This window comes from Dipodomys spectabilis, unplaced genomic scaffold (genome assembly GCF_019054845.1).
Source record: "Dipodomys spectabilis isolate Male_0828 unplaced genomic scaffold, ASM1905484v1 ptg000157l, whole genome shotgun sequence".
Taxonomy (NCBI): domain Eukaryota; kingdom Metazoa; phylum Chordata; class Mammalia; order Rodentia; family Heteromyidae; genus Dipodomys; species Dipodomys spectabilis.
In genome coordinates this window covers 22,713,989-22,737,178 of record NW_024870834.1, presented here as the reverse complement: position 1 = coordinate 22,737,178, position 23,190 = coordinate 22,713,989, and the positions used below count along the sequence as shown (strand labels likewise).

Sequence of the window (23,190 nt, the reverse complement as noted above, 5' to 3'; positions counted from 1 at the left end):
GCTAGAGGCCTGGGCCCCGTCCCCGGCATCAGGTCGTCCTCCCATTGGCTGCGGTGACCGCCCGGGTTTCTCCTCCTCCCCTCCCCCCCTCCCCCCCCCACCACCGCGGTTGGGAGGGCCTCGCAGGTTCCCTCACCCCTCTGCGTTACAGTCGCACCGCCCCTTGTCCCACCCTTTTGGAGGGTTCTCCTCCTATTCTCGAACCCCAGGTCGACCCAGCGCTCTCGCTATTGGTCCGCCGTGACTCCAACCATTGGTCCGCCGCACCTGTCCGTTTCCGGGGAGAGTTAGACACCTCCCGCCGTGAGGAAGGCCGGGCCTCATTGGGCACGTCCGCAGCGAAGGGTGGGTCCTGAAGGGTGACGGCGGGCGTTCATTCAGAGGAAAAGGCTGGTGGGGCGGTCGCTCCTTTTGTTTGCGGTAGGTGGGTTGGAGCTCTTCTGGGGTGCACGGTGTTTTCACCCCGAGGGGCCTGCAGAAGGGGACACAGGAATGAGCAGGGGTGCACCCCCCCAAAAAAGTCTCTTTTCAATTGACTCTGCACCTTTCGCATCTGCCTCTTAGTCCAACCCTCGGACCAGTTTGGATGCCCCCTCTCGCCCTCAGTGAAGCACTTCTGTCCCGTTGGGAAGTGCTTTGCGCTTCTGGCCTTCATAAAGACTTGCCTGCAGCTCTCCCTTTCCGAGTCAAGAGTTCAACACCACTGTGGCCTTAGAAGACCAGAAAAGAAAGGTCACAGACCATCTGTGTGGGCTTCAAGCTGAGGTTAAGAAAGCTGTGGACTCTGATGAGAATCTTCTTTTCGACTCCACTTGGAGTTTCTCTTGCCTGGTTTTAATTGCACCTCCACTGGTGGTGACGCCTATAGAGATCAGATCAAGAAAAACGTGTGTGTGTCTGTCTGTCTGTGTGTGGCTGTGTAGATATATAGGTATGCAAGCTGGAGCCTTTACTCCAGCAAGGCCTGGCCTTCTACAATTCTTTATATAGAGACTCTGTTTTTATTTATTTTTTTCAGTGGTGGGGCTTGAACTCAGGGTCTGGGTACTGACCCTGAGCTCTGTGCTCAAGGCTAGCTCACTACCACTTTGAGCCACAGTTCCACTTCCGGTTTTTTGACTAGTTAATTGGAGGTAGGAGTCTCATCGGGACTTTTCTGCCCAGACTGGCTTCAAACCAGGATCCTCAAATCTCAGCCTCCTTAGTAGCTAGGATTACAGGCATGAGCCACCGGTGCCTAGCTCAGACTGCTGTTTGTTTTTTTCTTCAAACCTTAAGACTAGACCGGTGGCCCCTGTTTCTACCGGAGCGATGTGTGCTGCAGAATATATATATATATATATATATATATATATATATATATATATATATTCTGATATTAAAAATGAGCCGATACTTAAGGATCTAGCCTAATGTCTTCCAAATTTTTTCCCCTTCCGAAGCTCGAACAGACACAAATAACTTAAGCAAGAGTTACTATTTTACTGAGGCAGATAGGTTGGTTTGTTTTTGAGACAGGGTCTTACTATGTAGTCCAGAGTAGCTTTGAACTTGAAATCGTCCTGCCTTTGGCTCCTGAGTGCTGTGATTATAGGCATGTACCATCATGCCACTTCTGACTATTGTTTAATTTTAGTTTGGGGCTTATTATTAGAAAACATTTTGAAAAAAAATCAGCAATCAATTGCATGACCCTGGGAAAGTGCTTGAGGAAAAAGTGAAGGGCATGACTGGACATCCCGACATTCTGTGCTTTGCTGGTGAATATGGCTGTATTATAAATCCAGCACACTACACATTGAAGGTCTTAAAAATGAGAGGTAAGTAGTATTCTTCAAACGAGTATCCAGAGTAGTTCTTGAGAAAATCCCTGAAGTAAATGCCCTCAACTAATATTCAGTTCTTACTGTAGATAGGATTGATGAACTGGAGAAGATACAGATGAGTCTAAGTTCTCTGATTTCTTATTTATTTATTTATTTTTGTTGGTCATGGGGCCTGAACTCTGGGCCTTGGCGCTGTCCCTCAGCAATTCAGCTCAAGGCTAGCGCTTTACCACTTGAGCCACAGCACCACTTCCAGGTTTTCTGCTTATGTGGTGCTGAGGAATCAAACCCATGGCCTCATGCATGCAAGGCAAGCACTCTACCACTCAGCCACCTTCCCAGCCCTCTGACTTTTTTTTTTAAGACAAAAGTATTAGAAACACAGAAGAGAATTTATGATCTTAAAGATTTTCTTTTTTTCTGTGCCAGTACTGAGGCTTAAACTCAGGACCTGGATGCTGTTTCTTAATTTTTTCCACTCAAGACTGGCATTTGAACAATAACTACCACTTGAACAACAGCTCCATTTCTGACTGTTTCACAGACTTTGCTATGATTTTGAACTGTGATCCTCAAATCTTAGCTCTCCAAATAGCTAGGATTACAGGCATGAGCTACCGGTATTCAGATGATAATTGATTTTCTTCATAAAATTTACCTTTAGGAGAGACAGGAGTTTTACAAATTAGGTATAGACACAGATAAATAAAATATCAGAAGAAATGTCTGTTGGGTCTATTCAACTAGTAGGATTATGAGCAGTTGGATTATCTTTATTGTCATTTTGCTTGTCTATAATTTTTTATGGTTTATGTAGTTTTGAGAGAAGAGAGGAGGAAAATAATCCTTGATCCCTTAGAAATAGGCAACTAACTCCCTGTGTTATTTAAGTCTTTAGTACCACAACAGGTATTTAAGATCTCATGAAGATTCATTCATTAAACATTTCAGCAAGTCATTCAGTAAATATTTGTTGAATGGATAAGTGCTAGGAATTCATGTGAGGAAAGAGCCTTTAGAACACAGTTGCCCGACAAGGCTTCAGGAAAGAAATTCCTAGAGGGGTGTGGGGAAGAGCAGGAAAGAGCTAGGGTTCAGGAAAGGAAGGAAGGAATAGGTACAACCATAGATATGGGAAATGGTAGGAAAGTGAGTCCATGTGGATGGAATCAAAGGATGAGAAAGAACTCAGAAAAGATGGATTGCAAACAAGTTGTAGAGGAGCTTGTAATTATTTGACTCATCATTGTAATTATTTAATTGATTATTTGTAATTATTTAATGCCAAGTGTGTTTGCCATAAAGGCAGGAACTGGTTTATCTGGTTCTCAGCAGTTTTCCCAGCACCTAGAGAATTCCTGTCACCTAATTGACTCTCAGGAAGTAGTCACACTTGAATGGCTGACTTGGATACCAGCCTAGAAAGTCTGGGTTTTATGCAGCCCATAGAAGGAAGGTTTTGAGCAGGGCTGCACAGTGACTAAGTAATGCCTCTAGAATAGATTTGGAGAGGTCAAAGTTCGGCATTGAAGGATATTAATTAATTTAATTGATGGACAGTAGAAGTCATAGGTGTTGAAACTAATATAATAGGCATTGGTAGAAATTCTAGCTAGAGGGAGTCTGAGGCAAGAGAATCACCAGTTTGAGGCCAGCCTGAGCTACAATAGCAAGACCCTGTTTCAAAAAACAGCAACAACAAAAAATCTAACCAGGGAAGACGACAGAGCAAAAAAGGGACTAAACAAGATTTTGAGACTTTGAAATCTAGGTGGAATTACCAAATTTTACTACTGTTAGGTTCCTGAGTGAGAAGCTGACAAATGTCACCCCAAAAGGAACATTTTCCCCCCTACCACACTGGAAAGATTAGCACAAAGCAAGAGAAAATTATGACAATCAGAAATTCAGGTTGGCACTAGACTTGGGTTAAAAATCATGATATATCCTCACTCTATCCTTTAAGAAAAAGAGAGAGAGAGGTAGCCTTATCCTTTTTTGAACCCCAGTTTCCTCATCTTGGCATAGGTATAATAATAGAATCTTCTTTTTCATGGATGTATACAGGATTAAATAAGACATCCAAAAGCATGCTTCTTATCACCCAGCAGATATTCAACATGTCTATCTCTGTCTTTTCTCTATACATTTTCCTCAGAAACATGTACCTTAGAAAACTGCAAAGATCTCTTGGCAAGAAGCTAAGCCTAAGGTTTTTCTAAAAAAATAAAAAATAGAAGAAGCTGGGTACCGGTGGCTCACACCTGTAATCCTGGCTATTCAGGAGGCTGAGATCTGAGGATCATGGTTTGAAGCCAGCCCAAGCAGGGAACTCCATGAGACTCTTATTTCTAATAAGCTACTCAAAAAAACTAAGTGGTGCTGTGGCTTAAGCACAAAGAAGCCCAGGGACAGCGCTCAGGCTCAGAGTTCAAACCCCAGGACTGGCAAAATAGATAATTAATTACAGAAATGACCCATTTTTTGCTTTGGATTCTGAATTTAAATTCTTGGATTCAAAGTTAAATTTGGATACTGAATGATACTTCTCTTCTCCAGTGCCTTCAATCCTCATCTGGAAATTAGAATAATAATACTTATTTCTAGCTTACCCATGATATATGTGTATTTTGTGCCTAACATAGACTCTAGCACCTAGTTATCATTTGATATGAATGAGTGATGAGTGTTACTCTTCCATTGGTCCTTTTGGGAATCATGTTAAATCAGTACTTTGGTACAAACATCAACCTTTCTTTAAGGAAAAGAAGAAGAAGAAGGAGGAGGAGGAGGAGCAGGAGGAGGTGGTCAGCATGCTCCTCTTGTTTCTTATGCTCTAATTCTCAAGTAAATGACTCTTAGACACTAATTCATATGCTCCATTTTGTATCAAGTGTGATTTTAAGCAAATGGTTTAGGAGAATATACAATGGATGAGGCACTTCACCTCTCTGAGCTTTTACTGAGGATGTATAAAATAGGGTTGTAAGGTTAGATGAAGTAAGAGGTCCCCTGGCAGTAGCTAACATATAAGTGCTCAGTTATTTATACATGTTCTTCTTACAGTTGACAGTATTTTTATTCCTGCCTTCTGAGAATGGTTGCTGCTTTAGAACACCAGAATGGTAAGGAATCTCTCCTATTTTCCCTCTCCCTCCTATCTCCTAGGAAAACCTTAGTTTAGAAGGAAAACAGACTAAGGAAGAGGGTTGTTTTGAATGTCAACTCTCTGGAGAGCTGCATTTGTTAGGATCAGAGCCTTAAATCAAGGAGTGAATGTCTGCTTCATGCAGGCTGGTGGCATATTGAGCCTCTGGGACAGCTCTCTGTGAAATTACGCCACTGTGACTGTGCTAGCTCTTCAAGGCCTTCATGTAAGACTTACTGTCAAGGGGTGCCAAATAGATACAATCAAAAGAAGAGATAAAGAACATGTAATGACCAGAAAAATAACCACACAAGTGAGAAACAAAAGTAGAAACCAATCTTCTGTTATTTTTAAATGATTGATATAGTAAGAGAAAAAATGCAGAAATGTTATTGAAATAAAGATATTAAAATGTGAACAACAAATATTTCAATCTCGATGATGGGATTAGAGTTGATTATTTGCTTTGTCCTGGCCTATTTAGTCTTTCCTACCATTACAAGTACTGATTTTCACATTAAGAAAGTATGTTGGATGCAGAAATAAAAATTCTATAAAATTCCACTTTTTTGGGGAAATCTAAGAAAGCCGATGCTGGAAAACAGTAAAATGGAAGGAGTCTGGGGGATGGAGAAATTAGGGAGATGTTGGCCAAAGCACACAACATTTCAACTACAAAAGAGGAATATTGACAAGAGAGCTACTGTGTAACATAGTGAACGTAAAAATGATGTCTTTTATGTTTTCATTTCTTTTCACATCACTCCTTTAATCACACTGATCTGGAAGAAAGATTTAGTAGTTATGCTAAAAATGAGCATAGGGTCCATGTGGCAGAACTAAGCAACTGGAAAACCAGATACACTGCCACAGAACAAGGTAGGAGGATTTTAAGTCCAAACAGGAAGCACTCCTGTTCCCATAGGCCAAGGAGCTTTTCCACATTGGTGTGAGGAATGGCTCATCTTGGGATGACTACATGTGGCACTATTTCAACTGCCACTAGAAACTCTAGAAGGGTTTTTGTTCAGTAATACATAATACATGTGTATATATCAGTATATATATATATATATATCAATAATGTATATATAAATATGTATAATTTCCTTTTTTTTGTAAATGTGAATGTAATACAAAAATGTAGTTCAGGATTGATAGCAACCATCTGGAGCCAGCAACTCTGGAGTCAGAGGAAATAGCTCTTTTGAAATCACCATGGAGGGCACTTTCACCTTCCACTGGAATGACTCCAGCCTCCTCAACCAGAACCTGAGGATCAGAGCTTAGGACTGGGTGCTGGCTCACAGTGAATTCTGGCTTCTCATTGGTCATGCCATGGCTTGGTTCCTCCCTAACCCCTACTCAAGCAGGTCCTTAGTAAACAAAGCGCTAGGAAAAACTGGAACTCCTGTCTCTCAACCCTCCTGAGTTTAAGAGGAGCCTTCCCTGGGCTCAGGCTGAAAACCTGCACCCCAAAGGTGCCATTCTGACTAGATTCTATGAAGGTAGTAAGTGTAAGAGATAATGTTAAGAATGCAAATGGGAGCCGCTTGTCCCCATCTGCAGATACTTACAACTTAAGATGTATAGATGTGGTCAGTGTGAGGTGCAGAGCAATGAGTGGGTAGGGAAGGTGTTCCATGGGGTGGCAGTCGGCCTGCTCGCCTTCACTTCTTGGCCTTGCCCTGGGCAGCCACAGCCTCCGTGGCTTTATGCACGGTCTCTTCATCCCCCAGGAACTGCATGGGCTTTATGGGCTTTAGGTTCTTGTTCAGTTCACCGATGATGGGAATACAGGTTGGCAGGTTCAATTCCATGATGCCCAGGAGGCTGCCACCGTGGACTACAATCAGACCCTTTTTCTCCTCTTTGATCTGGGGGACAATTTCTTCATTCCAGAAGGGCAGTGCTCTGGCAATAGTTATCTTTCAGGCTCTCACAGGAGGGCAGCTGACCTTCAGTGAGATCTTACCTGCGATCTTCACTGATGTTGCTACAGAAGGGATGGTCAGGCTCCATTGGAGGAGGGACATCCTAGGAGCACCTCCAGATCTTCATCTGGGCCTCACCATGCTTAGCAGCAGTTTCTGTTTTGTTGAGGCCAGTCAGGCCCGCAGTGCCGCTCATGGAGGCGCCAAGTCCTCACGACTGACAAGTACATCTGGTCAGTGGTGTCCAGTACTGTCCAGTGGGTCCTAAGTCTTTATTTCTGCACTGAAGTGAAGCAGATGTCAAAATCATAGCCAGAATCTATCTCGTAGAGCCGGCCTGCCACTCTTTGCCTCCACTTGGCCCACAGGGTTCAACATGTGCTAAAGCCATTCTCTAGGTTCCAGGGGCTCTCGCCTAGATCAACACCAGCGTGTAGGCAGCCATGGTGGTGGGTTTGGGATGCAGCACCAAATTATGCTTTATTTTTTGCTTTTTATTTTTTGCTGGCCCTTGGGCTTGAACTCTGGGCCTTGGTGCTGTTCTTGGGCTTCTTTTGCTCAAGGCTGCTCTCTACCACTTGAGCCACAGCGCCACTTCTGGCTTTTTTTGAGTAGTTTATTAGAGATATGAATCTCACAGTGTTTCCTGCTGGGGCTGGCTTCAAACCACTATCCTCAGATCTCAGCCTCCTGAGTAGCTAGGAATACAAATATGATCCACCAGCACCTGGCTTATGCTTTAATTTTTAACAATAAATTTTAGCTGTTCAGCATGCAGAAAAGTACATGATACAAAATATATATAGATTGTTATATAGAGGCATATATATCAAAACATTTTGTACACCATAAATATGTAATTTTGATTTGCAATGTAACAAAAGTAAAAGAGTGGCTACCACAAACAAACAGCATGTAATTAATGATAATTAGGAAATACTTTAATGATATAGAATTATGTTTATGGTATAATGAATGAAACAGTAGTAGAAAGAGCCTGTATATAGAATGCATCACAATTGTGTCTGAGTGTGTGATGTCCAGATCTCAAATTTCTGAGCTCTATAGCTGATTTTTCTTGCTTTCATTTACTTTTCTTTATTTTCCATGGAGTATTCCTGTAAATGAAATAAGAATACAAAATCTTTGGTTTTTTTTTTTATTAATTAATAATCATTGTTAGCTAAAGAGATGCTAGAGGAAAGAAAAACAAAACCTGAATCAAAGATGACACCCAATAATTGACATAAGGATAAAATCCACTATAAATTGCAGGCTTACTGGGTGTTGCTTGCTATCCACAATCATTTTTTTTTTACTTTATCAGAGAGCTGGGAATGTGGCTTAGTGATAGAGTGCTTGCCTAGCATGCATGAAGCCCTGAATTTGATTCCTCAGTACCACATAAACAGAAAAAGCTAGTAGTGGCACTGTGGCTCAAGTGGTAGAGTGCTAGCCTTGAGCAAAAGCAGCTCAGGGACAGTGCCTAAGCCCCAAGTTCAAGTCCCAGGACTGGCAAAAAAAAAAAAAATACCAGAGACTCAAGCAGTCTTCTAAGAAAAACAAAATCATCCTGGAACCCAAACACTTCATCCGTTTCCTCTCCTAGTGCCTCCTGTTTTTTGTTGCCTGTAGACAGATGCATGATCTGATTTAACCAAGCGTCATTCACCTAATACTGGCATAGGCTTCCTTAGATTCCTCAGCTTTTCCAAATCTGGTCTTTAAATCACGTTGGTCAGAAAGCCTTAGCTCAAAGTTCAACTCCTTGTTCTGGTTCTGAGATTTATGCCTTGTTATCTGAAGTAATATCAATTTAAGGATTTTGTTCTCGTCATTTTCTATTTAATGAACTAATAAAAATCTGAACAAGCATCTCATAGTGGCGGGCCAACCTATTTTACAGTAGCTGCTACAGTTTCATAATGGACTTGGCACAACCTAATCTTAAGAGACAGTGGGAGGTGATTGCGCCACCGTGTGGTCATGAAGAATATATCGCCTCTCAGAGGGGTTTTTTTGTTTATATATAGATACATATTCTATATATCTATCTATATGTATATATAATATTTTATTTTATTGTAAGGATGCTGTACAGAGATGTTACAGTTACATGAGTAAGGTAATGAGTCCATTTCTTGTCAGGCATTGTTACCCCTCCTTTGTTTTTTTACTACCTTCCCTTCCCTCCCCACCTCTTCCCTTCCTTCCCCCCAAAGTTGTAAAGTTAATTTCCAACATAGTGTCTTGTGAGTATCATTGTTGCAATGGGTCTTCCTCTGTCCTTGTTTCGGTATTTTATTATTCCCCTTAGCCTTCAGTGAGTGGAGCCCTATCAATTTGTTAGCGTGGAAACAAAGGCTTAAACAAATGGACTGTCAGAGCTTGAACCAAAAGGTCAAAAACATGTTGTACCATACGTACAATTTGTATTTGTTATCTAAAATAAATAAACAAAAGGGAGGCTGCGAAAAAAGAACACCAGAACTTTTCTTACCACAACTGTACCCAGCTTTTCGCGTTAACCCAGCCTTTCAGATAAGGCAAAGGTATGGGTTGGGGGAGTACTTAGAGTTAGACATATAATTTCACATGCACACCCCTCCCCTCCAAAAAAAAAGACCTAGATTGGGGTCAATTACTTGCTAATGTTTCCATAGCAAATTTTGAGGCCCATTATATTTTACTCATCCATTTAGTCACCAAATATTTACATATATGGTTACTATGGGTGTGAAAGCATTGAGAATTACAGTAGTGAACAAACAAGGCAGCACAGCCCACATAAAGCTCATGTTTCGTGAGTGGAGACAGAACAACAGGATATGCAATAATACATAATATAATTTTAGAGAGAGGTAAATGCAAAGAAAGAAAAGAGCCAGGGTTGGAGGGGTGGGAACCTCAGAAGGGATACATTTCATACTGGCCAGGGAAGGCCTCCTTGACAAGGTGACCTTTGAATCAAGAAAGGAAAAACTGAGTAAACAGATACGTGGGGAGAACATTCAGCCAAGTTTTGCACAATAGTACAAAGGCCCTGGAGCAGGGAAATGCTCCTGGAAAGAGAGCCAGAATAAGGACTCAAAGGGAGTAGGATCCCTGAGAGGTAATGGGAGAGTCCAGTCCAGGCGTGGCCGTTTCACGTCCCAGGAGGCCTTTGACTGCTACTTTTAGGGAGCTAGGCCATTGGAGAACTTTAGACGAGGGAGTGGTGTGGTCAGGCGGACTAACGAGCTCCTGGGGCTCCTGGGTTCACAGTGGACTGAGAAAGGAGGGCTGGAGATGGGCTCTTTATAATGCTGTTAGGAAATGAGAACAGACCTAACAAAGAAAGAGACAGTGGGGTAGGATGAAAGGTGCTTAGATTGTAAAATACACTTTGAAGGCAGACCACAGCTTTGCTGATGGATTAGAAAGGAGTCAGGGATAGCATGAAAGTTTGGCCTGAGCAACTGAAAAGCGAGGATTTCCATTTGTGGAGAAGTGAGGAAAATCTCAAGTTTGATGTTACTGTGCTAGGTTGGAGATCGCCCCCTCGATGCAAATGTCAGGTAGGCAGTGGATGATGTATGGCTTGAGTTCAGACAAGAACAGTTGTTCATAACTGGAAAGACACGGGACAGTAATAACCCCACAGACATGGAAGACATTCACTCCAGCGCCTCCGATGACAAAATGCTTTCCATTTTAGTATCTGGTTTTTCACCAGATTTCTGCAGAGAGCAATGCTTTTATAGCTCTGCCTCTTTGGTTGAAAGCTGTTCTCTCTTGTCATAGACATAAAACATGAGTCTCCAAACACTTGGTTAAACCTTGGGATGTCTGCCTCCTGTCCTCTGCTGGATGGAACCCTGTGTCCTACACTCTGTGGTCTACTGAAGATCAGGAGAGCTAGCTGCAGACGTACTTCCCTTCTTTGCTTCTTTTGGTTTTGTCAGTGTTCACTTGCATCAGGTGTGGTTGCTTTCCACTGTGGGCTCTGCCACTCTCCTATTTTATTACAGAGGTGGCAGAGCACCACAGTGGGTTAGGCACTCACACACATGCCCTTAGTACATAAACGTGATGCCCCCTCCTAACCAGCTATACCATGGGTCTAACAACAATTAGCGTCCATGTAGCATTTTACAGTGCAGAAAACAGCTGTGCAGAGAGGTGCTCCTGTTCTGATGAGAAGCACAGACTCTGAAAACAGATTGCCTGGGTTTATCCCAGTCCTGCTGTGATTTGCTGTGTGTCCTAAACTACTTGACCTCTCTGTGTGAAACTTGTTTCTTCAAGTACAATAAAAAACAATTCCTGGCCGGGCGCTGGTGGCTCACGCCTGTAATCCTAGCTACTCAGGAGGCTGAGATCTGAGGATCGCGGTTCAAAGCCAGCCCGGGCAGGAGAGACCGTGAGACTCCTATCTCCAATAAACCACCAGAAAACCGGAAGTGGCGCTGTAGCTCAAGTGGTAGAGCGCTCGCCTTGAGCTGAAGAGCTGAGGGACAGCGCCCAGGCCCAGAGTTCAAGCCCCACGACCGACAAAAAAAAAAAAAAATTCCTGGGCTGGGAAGGTGGCTCAGTGGTAGAGCGCTTGCCTTGCATGCATGAGGCCCTGGGTTCGATTCCTCAGCACCACATAAGCAGAAAAAGCCGGAAGTGGCACTGTGGCTTAAGTGGTAGAGCACTAATCTTGAACTGAAGAGCTGAGGGACAGCGCCCAGGCCCAGAGTTCAGGCCCCACCACTGACAAAAAAAAAAAAAAAATCCTAATGTTGTTTGCAAGATGAAATTAGGTGATCTGCACAGTAAGAACAGTGCCTGGGACAGAGCGAGCCCTCGAGGAACGTGGAGGGGTTTGTGTTACCTCTGCACTTGCGGCGCCTTTTGTGTGGTGCTTAGACATGTCTCCGTGGGACTCCTCTGCCCTTATTTCACACCACTGGCTGTAAATGTATGTTCTGGTGCCTATTAATATCCCACAGTCAGCACACTCGTCTCCTGTCACTCCGTCTACTCCCGTGGTGGCCCCCATCCTCCCGCCCCTCCTCCCGCAGCTGTTCAGGCACAGGCTGAGCATGATTGCGCAGTTGGGGAGCTTCTGCTGGGTCCCCGCTGCTGCCCTCTTCCTCCCCCTTCCTCTCTGCCCTACATCCTTTGTTTTTTTTTTTTTTTTTAAATTTTTTATTGTGGGGCTGGGAAGGTGGCTCAGTGGTAGAGCGCTTGCCTTGCATGCCAGAGGCCCTGGGTTCGATTCCTCAGCACCACATAAGCAAAAAGAAAAAAGCCAGAAGTGGCGCTGTGGCTCAAGTGGTAGAGTGCTAGCCTTGAGCTGAAGAGCTGAGGGACAGCGCCCAGGCCCAGAGTTCAGGCCCCATGACCGGACCCAAAAAAAATTTTTTTTATTGTGATTAAGTGGTTACATAATTCCCCAAATTTCACAGTATTGTGGGATAGGGAAGCTTAGTTAAAGTCACAAACACATTCTGACTTTCATAGGACAAATTGTCTATCGTGGTCTATAGCATTTATGAGTTCTATGAACTTTGCAATACAGTAATTTCTTCCACTTGGGTGATATGTACATTTCTTTTGTTTTGCATAGCATCACCTGTTCCCTCTTTCCTACTTGTTCCCTCCCTCCCATTGCTGCCATTGAGTTGCTTAGTTCATTTTGGTCAATGTCCAGTGCAGTTGATGGATCCTGCTGTTGTGTTTTTCCCTGATTCCCTCTAGTTCTGTGTTGTCTTCCTGGTTCCCCTCTGGTGTACACATATATGCCATACATGTGATAAGCAGAATGGGGGTTATTTAGTAGTGATTTGACCAGATGAGTGGAAGTCCTTTGTTTCTTAAGTCCTGTTAATTTTGTTGTATCACCTAACATTTTGGATTTAACATCCAGTTATCAGGGAGACCATGTGCCGTTTGTCTCTTTGTACTTGGCTTACCTCGCTCAACATGATTTCTTCTAGCTCCATCCATTTCCCTGCAAATGTCATTATTTTGTCATTTCTAATGGCTGCATAATATTCCATTGTGTATAGATACCACAATTTTTGGATCCATTCATCTGTGGTGGGACATCTGGGTTGTGTCCATATCCTGGCTATTGTGAACAGTGCTGCAATAAACATGGGGGTACATGTGTCCTTGTATACTGGTTCCTGTTGTTCAGGATAGATGCCTAGAAGTGGTATGACTGGGTCATAAGGGAGGTCAAGATTTAGCTTTCTGAGGACCCTACAGACTGCTTTCCAAAGTGGTTGTGTAAGTGTGCATTCCCACCAGCAGTGTAATAGGGTTCCTCTTTCTCCACATCCCCTCCAGCATTTGTCATTGGCTGACTTTAGGATGTGGGACATTCTGACTGGGGTAAAGTAGTATCTCAGGGTTGTCTTTATTTGCATCTCCTTCACAACCAGGGATGGTGAACATTTCCTCACGTGTTTCTTTGCCATTTTTATCTCTTCTTCTGAGAAGTCTCTCTTTAGTTCCCTTACCCATTTAGTAATTAGTTTGTTAGGTTTGGGAGGGATTAGTTTCTTGAGTTCCCTGTATATACTGGATATTAACCCATTGTCTGATATACTGCTGGTAAATATTTTTTCCCAATTAGTTGTTTGTCTTTCTAGCTTGGTTGCTATAGCTTTAGCTGTGCAGAAACTTTTTATTTTAAGGTAGTCCCATTTGTCGAGTCTCTTTCCAATTTGTTGTGACCCTGAGACTGTTCAGGAAGTTCCTGCCTGTGCCTGTAAGTTCAAGTGTCTCTCCTACTCTGCCCTGCAGTAGTTTCAGAGATTCAGGTTTGATGTTAAGGTCTTTAATCCATTTTGGGTTTTTGTTGGTGCATGGTGATAGGCTGGGGTCCACTTTTAGTCTTCTGCCTGTGGCTGCCCAGTTTTCCCAGCACCAGTGGTTGAAGAGGCTGTGTTTCTTCCACTGTATGTCTTTGGCTCCTTTGTCAAACATCAGCTGACAGTAGGTATGTGGTTTTATTTCTGGATCTTCTATTCTATTCCATTGCTCTTCGGGTCTGTTTCTGTGCCAGTACCATGCTGTCTTTGTTATTATGGCTCTATAGTAGAGTTTGAAGTTCCTGCCCTACATCCTTGATCACTCGCCTGCTTCTCTCCATGCTGTCTTTTGGGGCTGTGATACCAGATCACTTATAGGTAGGGGTGGGTGTGAAGGAAAGAACGAAATTAGATCATAGCAGTTATTCTGACATGCCCTTAACATTATCCACCAGAGTTCCATCCAGTTGTTGGTGCTGAAAATAAAAGTCCTGCCTCTCAGATCTCCCAAAGACTAGTTTGGCGAAGAGTAGAATGCTGTGGACTCTGGGTCTCTGCCAGTCAAAACAGTTGATTTTTCTGACTAGGAAGGCTTCAGCCCCTAACCCCTTCCCTGTTCTAATAGTAACAATAATAATAATGATTAATACTTAGTTTGATCAGGAGTAAGGACAGATATAGTATTCTTTTTTTAATTTTTTTTTATTTATTTTTGTTTATATGGTACCAAGGAATCAAACCGCAACACACACCACTGATGGTCAGTTATTCATAAAGGTTATATGGAAAGGAGAAGTATAGACTCTGCCTTCTGTGATACAAGTCAGCCACTGTTTGTCAGTCTTCTGGCCAACTGTTTCTCAAGCTGCTGAAATTATCCAGTTATGTCCTGGGAGCACTTGAGTGGCCTCTAATGGAGGCCACTTGTGGTTGTCCCTAAGAAGTTCTCAAGTCTTAGGCATTATGGCATTTCTATGACCTCTCACTTAGGGTAACAGCTACTAAACCCATTCCCAGCACATACACAGCTTGGGTGAGCTGTGTCACCCTATCATCCTCTGTTCTTCTAGCAAGGCCATAAAACACAGGACCCCCTTAGTCTGACCGCAGAGTAGATTTAAGACCCAAAATATTCACTTGGAATGTCTTTCTGGGGAATCTGTATTTTGAGCAGAGATATAAATACAGGAGGCATTTGGAGCCAGATCAATCAGGAGCTCAGATTGGGGCTGCCATCCCAGGACTTAGTTGTTTTGATTTTTTTTTTTAAATCTCAAAAGAAAAATAGCCTTAGAACTAAAGTGGCCACTGAGTTACTTTTTTTTTTTTTTTTTTGGTTGTGGGGCCTGAACTTTGGGCCAGCTCTTCAGCTCAAGGCCAGTGCTCTACCACTTGAGCCACAGCACCATTTCTGGCTTTTTCTGCTTATGTGGTGCTGAGGAATTGAACCCAGAGCCTCATGCATGCAAGGCAAGCGCTCTACCACTGAGCCACCTTCCCAGCCCCCACTGAGTTACTTTTAACCTGAGTCTTGACACGTCTTTGCTATCCATTTTGGGTAAAAGCTCATGAATGAGTACAGCAAAAAACTAGGAGAGGAAAGTTACAATGCAAAGTGGCTCCTATTTTAAGACCCTGCAGTGGATCTATATTTACCATGAGGTCTTTTATTTATAGAAATCTACACAAGTCCTTTGGCTGAAGGCTGGAGCTTGTTTCAGGACAGCATGTGTGCTATTTCTACAAAGCCCCTGTTAGCTCCTGCTGTACCCATTCTCCCTTCTACTAAGTCAGCTATGCTTATTTCCAAAGGAAAAAATCATCAGGACAGATTCCAAAGCAAGATGCAAATGGTAGTTAAGGAGACAGGCAGGAGGATCTTTGAGCCTAAGAATTAAAGGACAACCTGGTTCACTTAACAAGATGCTGTCTCAAGAAGAGTCAGTGAGGGGCAGAGGGCTAGAAAGGATGAGAAGGGATGGGAAGGGGAAACAAAGGAGGAGGCAACAATGCTTGATAAGAAATGTACTCATTACCTTGCTCATGTAATTGTAATCCCTCTGTACGGTATTTTCACAATAAAAAATATTAAAAAAAAAAAGAGACAGTGTATGTAGGGGCAGAGACAGATTTTTTTGTTATAAATGTTCTTAATGGACACTATACACTTTTGAGCCAACTCAGATCCTTGGAAATATTTCCTAATATCATACAAGTTGCCTCTCATAGTAAGACTCATTAGAAACCCAAATAATAGAATATTAAAGAATATTTCCAATAATAGATCCACAACCAGAGTACTTACCACTATTCCACATCTTCTTCCACGTATGACAATCTGTTTTCTTTAAAGATAAAAATTTTCTTAATCTTCTATATAAATGTTTATTTGGGCAGAAAACATTTGACAAAGAATCTGGATACAGAAACTAAAATATTTGCTTCCACTAATAGTCAAGATGTAAAAGTCGTGAAGATTTCATTTTATGTGAGTAGGGGTTTCGAATCTAAGTAACTGAACTTAATGTGCATCCAAACCTTAACTAATTATAATGTAAACAAGGTAAGCTACCTGGTACTAGGTTGCTGTTTTGTCTAACTATGTAGCCCAGGCTGGCCTTGAACTTCAAGATCCTGTTGCCTCAGCCTCCTGAATTCTGGGATTACATGAGTGCACTACCACAACTTGCTTTATTGCTGTTCTTAACTCCCACTGTGACTCAGTTATATAGTAGCATCAGAACCAGTGAAAAAAACTGAACAAGGAATCATGGGTAAGGTAGATGAGAAGCTCATCCAGTTATCCCTGGCCAACTTTTGTTATTCTCAGAGTGGTGTCAGCAGAAAGCAGTGAACAACAGGAGGTATGACCAGGGTTGCAGCTCTTGGACCTTAGAGGTCATGCTGTTCAGCACTGGACAGTGGTAATGGGTATTATATCTCTCCCCCACCAATTGGGGCTCAGTTTCTCATCTTCATGGCTCTATATAATCTGCTGACTTTGCTCAGCTCGGCTCTCCAACATCTGTCTTCCTCTTTACTTCTGCCATCCCTCGTTGTTTGTGTCTGCCACTTCTGTTTCTGTCATTTTATCCTGGCCACTGCCACCACTGTTACTGCTACTGGGCAGTGCTCTGCCACTGCTGGAAGCAGTGCTGTCACTAGCTCCTCTGCTGCTCTGAGGCTGCCATCGCTGGTCACCACTGTCACCACTGGGCCACTGGTGCAGCTCCTCTGTCACAGCAGCCAGTGCTAGCTCCTAGGCTGCTCCTGCCACTGCCACTTCTTTTTGTGTGTGTGCGGACCTTCCCAGCTCAGCTGATGATGAAAATCAAAACCAGGCAATAGAAGACCATTTGAGAGAAGCCTAATGTTGCAGTACCAATGGGCAGCACCAGGGAGTGTATTTTAGCTGACTTGAAGTGAACCAAACAACCAATTTACATAAAAGTGGGTGCAGCCGGGTCTCTGCACCATCAGAGAAGCTCTTTCATACAAATAAACGAGTGTTTTTATTGTACCACTCATGAGCCTTCTGGTGGAAATATCTGCTGGGTCTTCAAGAGTTCACCAAGGTAGCAAAAAGGTTGGTGTTTGCTGGGACAGTGCCTCCAGGAGCCAGGCTTGTGCTTTAGCAGCAACGTGTGGTTGCCTAGCTTCCTCTAGGTATCTGAGAGATGTTCAAAGCAGCAGCTTCTGGTATGAGGGCACCCGGGAAATGTCTAACAGGAAGTCAAATCATTCCAGTCCCCCAATAAATTAGACAACGTAAAGGGGAAAAAAAGACATTAGAAGTGCTTACAATAAAGGCTTATCATTAACAGTAACGGTGCTTTAACAGTTATTTAACAAGTGCTCTGACCATGCATATCTCCTCCCTCCTGTCTGAAAGCAGACAGAACTCAGAGCAGAAATCCTGCCAGACCCTTGATCTTGGTCTTTCTGGCTTCTAGAACTGTAAGAAAATAAAATTTTTGCCCTTTAAGCCATAGAGACTGTGGTATTTTGTGATGGCAGCTTGAGTAAACCCACCAAGGTGGTTTCCAGTGTGAAGCTTTGAAGCTGCAGTGAGCATTTGTGTGCAAGTGTTTGTGGGAAACTACACTTTCATTTCTCCTGGGTACATACCTAGAAAGCCAAATACCTAAGTTAAGTGGGAAATGTATGTTTTACTTTTAAATAAATGGTTCAAATTACTCACCAAACAAGCTGCACATTCCCACCAGCAGTGAATGAGGCTTCTAGTTGCTTTATGTTATTACCAATACCTTTGCATTTTAACCACCCTGAGGTTAACACACCCTGTGAGTAGTGGCACCTCATTGTGGGTTTAGTTTGCATTTTCCTAATGACTAGTGATGTTGGTCATTCTTTCATGTACTTAATTGTTCACTCTGTATCTTCTTTTTGAACTCAAGGCCTGGGTACTGTCCTGAACTCTTTTTTGCTCAAGGCTAGCACAGTACCACTTTGAGCCACAGCTCCACTTCTGTTTTTTTGTTTTTTGTTGTTGTCTTTTTAGTGGTAAATTGGACATAAGAGTCTCAGGAGGACTTTTCTGTCCCTGGCTGGCTTTGAACCACAGTCTTCAGATCTCAACCTCCTGAGTAGCTAGGATTTACAGGAGTGAGCCGCTGGCACCCAGTGACTCTTTATCTTCTTTAATGACCTCTTCAAGTCTTTTGCCCTTTCATTATTGGTTGAGAGTTAATGAAATATACATTTGGATGGATCTTACTGACAGCCCTGTGAACTTGGAAGGAAAGATCATGATGGGCCTGAAGGTAAGTTCTGCCAGCTTCATAGTTACATCCAAGTTTAGCCTTGAGGCCTTCCTAAAATAAAAGTTCTTTTAGCACCACATCCCAGCCTTCAGATCCTCCAGAGCTGCACTTTCAGTGAGAATTTCCTGGGTCAAGAGTACACCATCATAGGTCCCTCTTGCTGGAAGAAGTTGCCAAATTTGCAGACAAATACGGAGGCGCCAAAGAGAAGTGCCTAGATAAGATTTGGCCCAGAGTCTTGTCTGGGGGGCACAATAGAGCACTAAGTGCTGAGTAAAACATGTTCCAGTCAAGTGAGGACCTTGGAAGGGAGGAATGGAGAGGAAGGGCTAGGAGAGATTAGGAAAGATAGGAGGGAGGATGTGCGATAACACAGGCTTGCTACAATCAAGGACACTCTGTTCAGCCATGGATAATTCCATGCCAGACGGAGATAAGTGGGAGAGAGTCCAGGTCTGAGCAGAATCAATAGTTAAGGAATAGGGAAGCTGATTTATGAGGCTGATTTAATAGAGTTCACAAAAGCTCTCTCATTTAACAAAATGGATCTAATTTTCCATCAGAGCCTGAAAGGCAATGGAAATGTATACGTGAAAGATTAGGAAAAGAGCAAATAGAAAAGTCAGTGTATCTAGCAAACCCAGTAAGTAAAATGAGAATAATTTCTTCAGTTAAGTAGACCAGTTTCTAATCGAAACTTTTCTATTGTAACAGGCCATTTGTTGACAGTTTCTCATTTCCTCAATGTTTCTCCTTATTCCCTTTGTTTTCCTTCTTGAGGCTGATGAATATTATAATCCCAGGTGGGACCCTGGCTTTCAGATTTCTAATTTCTTTACCTGTTAGAGGAATCTCTCTGGCTGGGACCTATGGGTCTACCTATCTAAGAAATATCTGAGTTCCTTAGTCTATACCCAGTTGCTTTAGACTGAGGTTTACTAGTATCCCCAACTCTGCTGAATTAGGCCTTTCCTCAAGCCAGAAGTTCAGGAAAGATAATAAATGATCCTGATTCCACCATCTTAATACAATCACCCATAGTTGGTCCCTCCCCTCCTTCCTCTCTCTATCTCAATCTCTCTACTCAGTGCTGGGAATTAAACTCAGGATCTCATTTATTAGGCAAGTGCTTTACCACTTGAGCAATACCCCAAGTCCTTTTGCTCTTAATTTATTTTCCAGATATGGTCTTATGCTTTACCCAGTCTGACTTTGGACCATGAATTTCCTACCCTTTGCCTTCTGGGAAATTAGAACTATAGGTATGGTTTTTCACGCCCAGCTTTTCAAGAAGACTTTCTTCTAATCATTTTTTTAATGTAGTAGAACTATTTATGTCAGACCACATCATTGTAGTGCATTATAGATAACAATTTTATGATAGCTAATTTTGTTTCAGCTTGGCTGGGCCATGATACTCAGATTATTTGGTCATTATTCTGGGTGTTTCCATTTTTAAATTATTTGACTTTGAGAAGAGCACGTTGCTATCTACAATATGGTGGGCTTTACCTAAATCCAGTGATTGACAGCCTGAGTAGAACCAAAGACTGACCTCCTTGCTCCCCTCTCCCCAGGCAAGAAGGAATTCTCTAGCATATTGAACTGAACAGCATATTTGAACATCCTCTGCAATATTAGCTCTTACTGAGTCTATAGCAGACTGCCTTTGGACTCAAACTGCAACTCTTTTATCTTCAACTTGCTTTGGATTAAACTTTCATCAAGCCTCCATAAGGAATAGGAAGGAAATTCCTTATAACAAAGTTCTACACACACACACACACACACACACACACACACACACACACACACACACTTCCTGTTGGCTCTATTTCTCTTAATACAGATTTACAGGCTATTTAATATCACTGAGTAGGTCAGCATTCAAAATACTAATAACATGATCATGAGCTTTCTCAAGAGGATTATGATACACTCAGGTAGTAGCTTTAGCAAGCAAATGAAGCAGTAATATTGGGACGTTTTTAATCGTACAAAGAACATATGTATTTCAACTCTCTTTGAATTCTGAATTTACAATTAAAAATAAAATGTATCTTCAGTTCAGTATAATCATTAATAAAGTTGTCTTCTTTCCATCTGGTCCTCTCACAACTTCCTTATTTTGAAAAGAGAGGGCTAGGAATGTGGCTCAATGGTAGAATGTTTGCCTTGTATGCATGAGGCCCTGGTTCGATTCATCAGGACCACATAAGCAGAAAAAGTTGGAAGTGGTGCTGTGGCTCAAGTGGTAGAGCGCCAGCCTTGAGCTGAAGAACTGAGGGACAGCACCCAGGCCCAGAGTTCAGGCCCATAACCAACAAAGAAAAGAAAGAAAGAAAGGAAGGAAGGAAGGAAGGAAGGAAGGAAGGAAGGAAGGAAGGAAGGAAGGAAGGAAGAAAAGAGAGCCTGATGCCAACTTTATATGGAAATAAAACTAAAGATAGCTAAAAGAGATTTTCTAAGCAACCTCATTATCAAAATTCTGTACTAAATGTTTTCATAGATATTATAAAAATGTTTTTATTGGATTGCACAGGTGTTCTACAAGGACCTTTCCTTCATAGTTTGTAGTATAAGCTAATTGTACCATTTACCGAATGCCTACTATGTATATACTCCTTTAAGTGCACTAGATGCATGTATCTCTTATTCACACACTATTGTACAATAAATAGTTTTTTCTAGTCTTCTCCTTGTTTTCTGGGAGAAAAACTAAGCCCTTAGAATTTCCTAAGTGACAGGAGTGTTTTTGTTTTCATGGTGAGCACCCCTGGGACCATACTTGAGTTTATAGTAGTAAGGTGACACAGGCTGGAGTGTGTTCATACTAGGGAAACTAATTGCATGATTAAGGGCTTGGGGCTTTGAGCTTTGTAATATCACTTAAGCTGGGAGTGATGAGTGGTGAGCAGGGCTAGAAACATTTTAATCATGTGATTAGTGATAAAACATCAATAAAGAGGGAGGGAACAAGTGAGAAAGAGGGAACAGCTGATGCTATGCAAAACGAAAGAAATGTACATACCATCCAATGTGGAAGAAATAACTGTATTGTCAATGCTCATAGAACTTGTAAATGTTATAGACCACAATAGACAATTTGCCCCATGAAAGTTAGAATGTGTTTGTGACTTTAACTAAGCATCACTATCCCACAATACTGTGAAATTTGGGAAATTTATGTAATCACTTAATCAAATAAAGAATTTGAGAAAAACAATAAAAACTGGAATATAAATTCATTTGAATGCTGAATTGAAAGTAAAATAAAATAATGAGGAGTAAGAAATAGAGTGGTGGTATACATCTGTAATCCAGGATACTTGGGTGGTAGAGTTAAAAGTATAACAATGATTCAAGGCCACCCTGGAAAAGTTAGCTGAGACTGTTTGTGAAAATAAACTAGAAATGGAAGGACTAAGGGTGTGTCTCAGTACTTAGGAAGCATAAGGCCCTCAGTTCCATTTCCAGAACCACATAAAACGATGACGGTGGAGTACTGGTTTTTGGAAATTGATACTTGTCCTCTGCAGTAATGAATGTTAGTTAACATAGACCATGGTAATGACAATTCCCCTTGTGAAGGTTAAAATGTGTTTGTAACTTTAGCTAAGTATCACTATCCCACAATACTGTGAAATTTATGTAATCACTTAATCTCAATAAAGAAAACTTTTTTAAAAAGGAAAATGTCTTGATTATCTCAAAATTAAAAAAACCCTCATTGTCACTACATTCATCATGAAATTGTCCCTCCGGAATGTCTTCTACTACTTTATCTCTCCCTTGTTTATATATGTTGATCTCAGAACCACTTTAAGTAGTTTTATCTGTGCTAGTGCCCATTATAATGATGGTAGTATCGCTAGATCTTCCAGAAGCTTCTAATTATGATGCTATCAAGTAGGTCTGAATATCATCTAGAAGAAAGGTTTCCTTCCTGATTAACTGTATGCCACACAAGGCTTGGGCTGACTTATCCACTAGTCATGGGGGCCTATAAAAAAATTAGAGATCCATGAAATTGTGTTATTTCTTTTAAAATCAAAAGAAAGTGAACTTTAGGATCAATGAGAATGTTGTGATATACTATTGGTTGAATATTGAATGTCTTGCAAAGGCCCATGTGTTTGTTTAAAGTCTTGGTGATGCTGCTGGGTGGTGGTGGAACCTTTAATGGGTGGGGCCAAGAAGGAAGTCTTTGGAACACCAGGGTAAAGCCTTGAAGAGGAAACTGAGACCCCAGTCCTCCTTCTTCTTTTCTTTTCCCAGGCTATGGTAGGAGTGATTTTGTTTCCATCCCAATGTGGTGCAGCCAACTAAGTCAAGGTAAGCCTTTTCTCCTTATAAGTTGTTTATCTAAAATGTTTTGTTATAATACCAGAAAGCAGACTAAGCCAATATGTGCTATTAATATAGTATATTCACCTTTATACCAATATTATCATCCAATGTAATTTTTTACTTTTTTTATTTTATGGAGAAAGAAGTTCAAGCAGGCAAAAGTACTGAGGACCTTTTAAAGTCATGAAGCAATTCTTCCTAAAGCAGTTCTCTAAGCGGGGCGCAGGTGGCTCATGCCTGTAATCCAAGCTACTCAGGGGGCTGAGATCTGAGGATCACAGTTCAAAGCCAGCCCAGGCAGAAAAGTCCGTGAGACTCTTATCTCCAATAAACCACTCAAAAACCAGCAGTGGTGCTGTG

At 42.0% G+C, this 23,190-nt stretch overlaps 1 long non-coding RNA gene and 1 pseudogene across 1 annotated transcript; one reads left to right on the top strand and one right to left on the bottom strand.

Moving 5' to 3' along the window:
- Positions 1 to 353: 353 nt before the first annotated feature.
- On the top strand, positions 354 to 22,815 carry LOC122118826. The gene is made up of 3 exons (XR_006149441.1): positions 354 to 420; positions 4,893 to 4,951; positions 22,759 to 22,815. It is a non-coding gene; the product is annotated as an uncharacterized LOC122118826 (long non-coding RNA).
- Positions 6,526 to 7,353, bottom strand: LOC122118825 (annotated as a pseudogene).
- Positions 22,816 to 23,190: the final 375 nt, after the last annotated feature.